Raw genomic sequence first — 7,500 nt, forward strand, 5'->3', positions numbered from 1 at the left:
TTCCGCATCAACCGGGATACCGCCTGTGCCACACGGAGTGCTTTTGCGGAGACGCACTCGACGTGGGCATTCCAAGACAGGTGGTCCTCCAGCATGACCCCAAGGTACTTAATCGTCCGTGTTGGCATCCTCTGCACGCCCGCGATGGTCACCGGCGCCTGCGTGTTCGCCCTCCGCATCGTGGACATCATTACCAACTCGGTCTTGGCCGGAGCAAGCTCCAGATGATGTGCTGCCATCCACGAGTTGATGATGCCGATCGCCTGCTCAGCCAGTTCCGCTGCCGCCTGTGGTGTCGCTCCTCCCGCCAGAACGACCAAATCGTCCGCGAAGCCGATCGCTTCCGCACCGTCCGGCAGCGTCAGCCGCAGCACACCATCATACATGACGTTCCACAGGGTCGGCCCTAGTATGGAGCCCTGTGGTACGCCTGCCGTGACTGTCCTGCGAACTGGTCCCTCGGCGGTCTCGAAAAGCAGCTCCCGTCCCGAGAAGTAGCTGCGCAAGACTCGCTGGAGCGCTGACGGTACGCTCATCCGCTGGAGAGCTGCTGCAATCGCCGTCCAGCTGGCCGAGTTAAAGGCGTTCCGCACGTCCAGAGATGCCACCATCAGGCAGCGAGGGTCTCTGCCATTGGTGCGGTGGAACGTCCTCGCGTACAGGCCTCGCTCGACGACCCGCTGGATGGCCTGCACCGTCGATCGTCCGCGGCGAAAACCATACTGCTCGGGCGACAGGCGGGGTGCACTGCTGTCCTCCAGGTGCTCGTTCAGGCGGTCGAGGATAATCCGCTCGAACACCTTCGGGACTGCACCCAGCATCAGCAGCGGCCGCCACGACGATGGCTCGCCAGGGGGTTTGCCTGGCTTCGGGATTAGCACCAGCCGCGCCGCCTTCCATGGCGTCGGAAACTCTCCCCGCCGCAACAGGTCGTTGAACACCCGGGTGAAGACCTCCGGGTGCTCTCGGATCGCGGTCTTCACCGCCGCGTTGGGGATGCCGTCGAGTCCTGGCGCCTTGGACGATGCCATCCTGGCTGCAACGGCCAACACCTCGTCCTGCGTGACCGGCCGGACCTCCTCCGTGTCGCCCTCGGCTGCGATGGTAGGCCAATCGAACGGAGGGTGCGTCGGGAAAAGTGCGTCAACGATCGGCTGGAGTACTGCTCGGTCGGTTTCAGGTGGTGCGCGACTGCGCAGCTTGGCCAGCACCACCTTGTACCCGAGACCGAATACATCGTTCTCCACCCCGTCAATGAGCTCCTGCATGCAGCGATCCTTGCTGCGCTGGATCTCGCTCGCCAGCATCCTCCGCGAGCTCAGGAGCTGGGCGGTCAGCGCGAGGCGCTCATCAGGCGGGGCGCTGCGACGTCGCCGTTCTGCAGCTTCGCACTCCTCCCTCAGCCGGTCGATCTCGGGTGTCCACCAGTACATCCTCGGCGCTTGGTGGAAGGTCGCCCCATGCACCCGCTCCATTGTGCCGTCGCACGCTGCAGTAAGCCCGCCGACACAGGGATAACTGGCTTGTGGTCGCCAAGCGTTCATAGCGACGTGACTTTTTGATCCTTCGATGTCGGCTCTTCCTATCATTGTGAAGCAAAATTCCCAAAGCGTAGGATTGTTCACCCTTTCAAGGGAACGTGAGCTGGGTTTAGACCGTCGTGAGACAGGTTAGTTTTACCCTACTGGTGTGTGCATTTGTGCTATCTTAACGGAATTCCTGTGCAGTACGAGAGGAACCACAGGTACGGACCACTGGCTCAATACTAGTTCGACCGGACTTTGGTATGACGCTACGTCCGCTGGATTATGCCTGAACGCCTCTAAGGTCGTAACCAATCCGAGCTGATAGCGCTTCAAACCCCCATAGGCAATCGTAAGCTAGCGGGCCTAACAACCCTCCGAGATACGCTGGCGCTGCCTCGCAGCCTGGCGCCTCATCCCCGCTTCTAGACTTGGCCGCATCGCGCAGGGTCGCACCGCACGTGTTAGTACCTGACCATAGGGAACACTGGTGGCAGCTGACCTCGCCGACCGTGGACTTGACTAGTTTCGATGCCTACCGACCGCCCGCAAACGACGGGACTTCAGGCTGGGAGCTGCGAGTTGTAGAGATGCGTTCGCATCGATCCTCTCAGGCGACCCATGCTTGGTGGTGTATTCGTGTGTACTGTCGCACCTTTCCGGGTGTGTTCAGTATGCACGATGAATGAGTTGGAAAACGAAAGACAGAGAGAGAATTCAAATGTTACTGAGCATATAAGCGAAGAGTGTGTGGGTTCATAAGAATGTTGATCATATGCAGTTGATACCGGTACGGGTCCGTCATTACTCCTCCACGGAGTGATGATCGGTTTGCTTGAAGGGGGCAATACGCATCGTTGACTTACCTACGGGTAACCCGCTTACGAGTGGGTCGATTGCTGTCGGGGCAAGCAATCGGGTTAGCGCCGTATCCGGATATAGAGAGTAGTATGGGGTGATAATGATTAACATGTCGAGTGATGGCTGCACCTCCTAGTGGAAAGTTCAAACGTGAAGGTTGCTTCGGTACGGGGTACTAGGTACCTCTTAGAGGAGCAATGGAGTATGGAGTCCAAATTGAATGTTTGGACTTCAAAAATTTCTCTAAGTCCGCTACATAAATCCCTCACCCATAAGCTCACAAAATACATGCAATTGCATTAAAAATTTTGATAACCTAACAAGAGATGAAGGCAAGTCGAATTGGTTGGTCCAAAACCAAATATATCACTAAGTTCGGGACTTGGGTGCAAACCGAAAGTTAAAATGATGTCCCTGAACATGCATATAAGTTCGAGTATTGATATTATAAACCTAACAAGAGATGAAGGCAAGTCGAATTGGTTGGTCCAAAACCAAAAATATCACTAAGTTCGGGACTTGGGTACAAACCGAAAGTTAATATGATGTCCCTGAACATGCATATAAGTTCGAGTATTGATATTATAAACCTAACAAGAGATGAAGGCAAGTCGATTTGGTTGGTGAGAAACCAAAAATATCACTAAGTTCGGGACTTGGGTGCAAACCGAAAGTTAAAATGATGTCCCTGAACATGCATATAAGTTCGAGTATTGATATTATAAACCTAACAAGAGATGAAGGCAAGTCGAATTGGTTGGTCCAAAACCAAAAATATCACTAAGTTCGGGACTTGGGTACAAACCGAAAGTTAATATGATGTCCCTGAACATGCATATAAGTTCGAGTATTGATATTATAAACCTAACAAGAGATGAAGGCAAGTCGATTTGGTTGGTGAGAAACCAAAAATATCACTAAGTTCGGGACTTGGGTGCAAACCGAAAGTTAAAATGATGTCCCTGAACATGCATATAAGTTCGAGTATTGATATTATAAACCTAACAAGAGATGAAGGCAAGTCGAATTGGTTGGTCCAAAACCAAAAATATCACTAAGTTCGGGACTTGGGTACAAACCGAAAGTTAATATGATGTCCCTGAACATGCATATAAGTTCGAGTATTGATATTATAAACCTAACAAGAGATGAAGGCAAGTCGATTTGGTTGGTGAGAAACCAAAAATATCACTAAGTTCGGGACTTGGGTACAAACCGAAAGTTAATATGATGTCCCTGAACATGCATATAAGTTCGAGTATTGATATTATAAACCTAACAAGAGATGAAGGCAAGTCGAATTGGTTGGTAAGAAACCAAAAATATCTCTAAGTTCGGGACTTGTGCGCAAACCGAAAGTGAATATGATGTCCCTGAACATGCATATAAGTTCGAGTATTGATATTATAAACCTAACAAGAGATGAAGGCAAGTCGAATTGGTTGGTCCAAAACCAAAAATATCTCTAAGTTCGGGACTTGGGTGCAAACCGAAAGTTAAAATGATGTCCCTGAACATGCATATAAGTTCGAGTATTGATATTATAAACCTAACAAGAGATGAAGGCAAGTCGAATTGGTTGGTCCAAAACCAAAAATATCTCTAAGTTCGGGACTTGGGTGCAAACCGAAAGTTAATATGATGTCCCTGAACATGCATATAAGTTCGAGTATTGATATAATAAACCTAACAAGACATGAAGGCAAGTCGAATTGGTTGGTCCGAAACCAAAAATATCTCTAAGTACGGGACTTGGGCACAAACCAAAACTATATACCAAGTGCCTGAAATGTCTATAAACCACACGAAGAACTCTTCACACACAGGTGCGCCTCATAACCTGGTTCAATGTATAAGACATTGGTTTCGGGGGATTTATTGAGAAGAAAATTTTTTTCTCTAACTTTGAGTAAAACTGTCTCAGAATACATATTTAACCACGAAAAGTGATCTCCGACGGTAAATAGCAAAAGTCACCCGACCATCAAAGTTGCATGGCGGTGCAGGCGACGAAAATCCAAGGTCGTCTAATGTAGGGACGTAAGACACGAAATCAAAATTTTGGCATAAAATCTAAAATAATCATCAGACAGTGGTCATCCAAGGCATATAAGAGTTGTCTAACGATGCTGAATGCAATAAGCAATAGCGACTTTTTAATGATTTTTTTGGATTTTTGTCAAAATTTACCCTTCACAACTTGGTACAAGTTATAGGACATGGGTATCGGTATGACCGACGGAAGATTTTTTGACAAAAAATTTTTTTGCTCTAACTTTGAGTAAAACGGTCTCAGGATGCATTATTAATCATGAAAAGTGATCTCCGACAGTAAATAGCGAAAGTTACCCGACCATCAAAGTTGCATGGCGGTGCAGGAGACGAAAATCCAAGGTCGTCTAATGTAGGGACGTAAGACACGAAATCAAAATTTTGGCATAAAAGCTAAAATAATCATCAGACAGTGGTCATCCAAGGCATATAAGAGTCGTCTAACGATGCTGAATGCAATAAGCAATAGCGACTTTTTAAAGATTTTTTTGGATTTTTGTCAAAATGTACCCTTCACAACTTGGTACAAGTCATAGGACATGGGTACCGGTATGACCGACGGAAGATTTTTGGACAAAAAATTTTTTTGCTCTAACTTTGAGTAAAACGGTCTCAGGATGCATTATTAATCATGAAAAGTGATCTCCGACAGTAAATAGCGAAAGTTACCCGACCATCAAAGTTGCATGGCGGTGCAGGAGACGAAAATCCAAGGTCGTCTAATGTAGGGACGTAAGACACGAAATCAAAATTTTGGCATAAAAGCTAAAATAATCATCAGACAGTGGTCATCCAAGGCATATTAGAGTCGTCTAACGATGCGAAATGCAATAAGCAATAGCGACTTTTTAATGATTTTTTTGGATTTTTGTCAAAATTTACCCTTCACAACTTGGTATAAGTCATAGGACATGGGTACCGGTATGACCGACGGAAGATTTTTGGACAAAAAATTTTTTTGCTCTAACTTTGAGTAAAACGGTGTCAGGATGCATTATTAATCATGAAAAGTGATCTCCGACAGTAAATAGCGAAAGTTACCCGACCATCAAAGTTGCATGGCGGTGCAGGAGACGAAAATCCAAGGTCGTCTAATGTAGGGACGTAAGACACGAAATCAAAATTTTGGCATAAAATCTAAAATAATCATCAGACAGTGGTCATCCAAGGCATATAAGAGTTGTCTAACGATGCTGAATGCAATAAGCAATAGCGACTTTTTAATGATTTTTTTGGATTTTTGTCAAAATTTACCCTTCACAACTTGGTACAAGTCATAGGACATGGGTACCGGTATGACCGACGGAAGATTTTTGGACAAAAAATTTTTTTGCTCTAACTTTGAGTAAAACGGTCTCAGGATGCATTATTAATCATGAAAAGTGATCTCCGACAGTAAATAGCGAAAGTTACCCGACCATCAAAGTTGCATGGCGGTGCAGGAGACGAAAATCCAAGGTCGTCTAATGTAGGGACGTAAGACACGAAATCAAAATTTTGGCATAAAAGCTAAAATAATCATCAGACAGTGGTCATCCAAGGCATATTAGAGTCGTCTAACGATGCGAAATGCAATAAGCAATAGCGACTTTTTAATGATTTTTTTGGATTTTTGTCAAAATTTACCCTTCACAACTTGGTATAAGTCATAGGACATGGGTACCGGTATGACCGACGGAAGATTTTTGGACAAAAAATTTTTTTGCTCTAACTTTGAGTAAAACGGTGTCAGGATGCATTATTAATCATGAAAAGTGATCTCCGACAGTAAATAGCGAAAGTTACCCGACCATCAAAGTTGCATGGCGGTGCAGGAGACGAAAATCCAAGGTCGTCTAATGTAGGGACGTAAGACACGAAATCAAAATTTTGGCATAAAATCTAAAATAATCATCAGACAGTGGTCATCCAAGGCATATTAGAGTCGTCTAACGATGCGAAATGCAATAAGCAATAGCGACTTTTTAATGATTTTTTTGGATTTTTGTCAAAATGTACCCTTCACAACTTGGTACAAGTCATAGGACATGGGTACCGGTATGACCGACGGAAGATTTTTGGACAAAAAATTTTTTTGCTCTAACTTTGAGTAAAACGGTCTCAGGATGCATTATTAATCATGAAAAGTGATCTCCGACAGTAAATAGTGAAAGTTACCCGACCATCAAAGTTGCATGGCGGTGCAGGAGACGAAAATCCAAGGTCGTCTAATGTAGGGACGTAAGACACGAAATCAAAATTTTGGCATAAAAGCTAAAATAATCATCAGACAGTGGTCATCCAAGGCATATAAGAGTCGTCTAACGATGCTGAATGCAATAAGCAATAGCGACTTTTTAATGATTTTTTTGGATTTTTGTCAAAATTTACCCTTCACAACTTGGTACAAGTTATGAGACATGGGTACCGGTATGACCGACGGAAGATTTTTTGACAAAAATTTTTTTGACTCTAACTTTGAGTAAAACTGTGTCAGGATGCATTTTTAAGCATGAAAAGTGAACTCCGACGGTAAATAGCAAAAGTCACCCGACCCTCAAAGTTGTATGGCGATGTAGGAGAAAAAAATTCCGAGGTCGTTTAATTTTGGGATGGATAAAAATGGTCACTTGTGGTAAAGTGATGTTGTTCATTGGCTATAGTAAGAGGGTATGGTGTCGTGACACAAAAATGAAAAATGTATGGGAACGTGTTCTAAACACTGTCACAAGGTGCAAATCGAGTATCTAGTCGTACCTTAGACACCAGTTCGGGTAAATGAGCCTCTGCTTGGCTCATATGTATGGGGAAAAGTAAGGGTGACCGACATGTCCAAAGGTAAAAAGCGAAAATTCACCCGGCCCTCAGACTTGTATGGAGGTATAGGAGAAAAATGTGTCAAAGTCGTTTAATGTAGGGACGGATAAAAATGGTCACTTGTGGTAAGGTGATGTTGTTCGTTGGCTATAGTAAGAGGGTATGGTGTCGTGACACAAAAATGAAAAATGTATAGAAACGTGTTCTAAACACTGTCACAAGGTGCAAGTTGAGTATCTAGTCGTACCTTAGACACCAGTACGGGTTA

General features: G+C 45.3%; 1 pseudogene; it reads left to right on the plus strand.

The window, feature by feature from the left end:
• Positions 1–2,160, plus strand: part of LOC126566983 (large subunit ribosomal RNA) — a 6,901-nt pseudogene extending 4,741 nt beyond the window's left edge.
• Positions 2,161–7,500: the final 5,340 nt, after the last annotated feature.

This window comes from Anopheles maculipalpis (genome assembly GCF_943734695.1).
Source record: "Anopheles maculipalpis chromosome X unlocalized genomic scaffold, idAnoMacuDA_375_x X_unloc_7, whole genome shotgun sequence".
Lineage (NCBI taxonomy): Eukaryota > Metazoa > Arthropoda > Insecta > Diptera > Culicidae > Anopheles > Anopheles maculipalpis.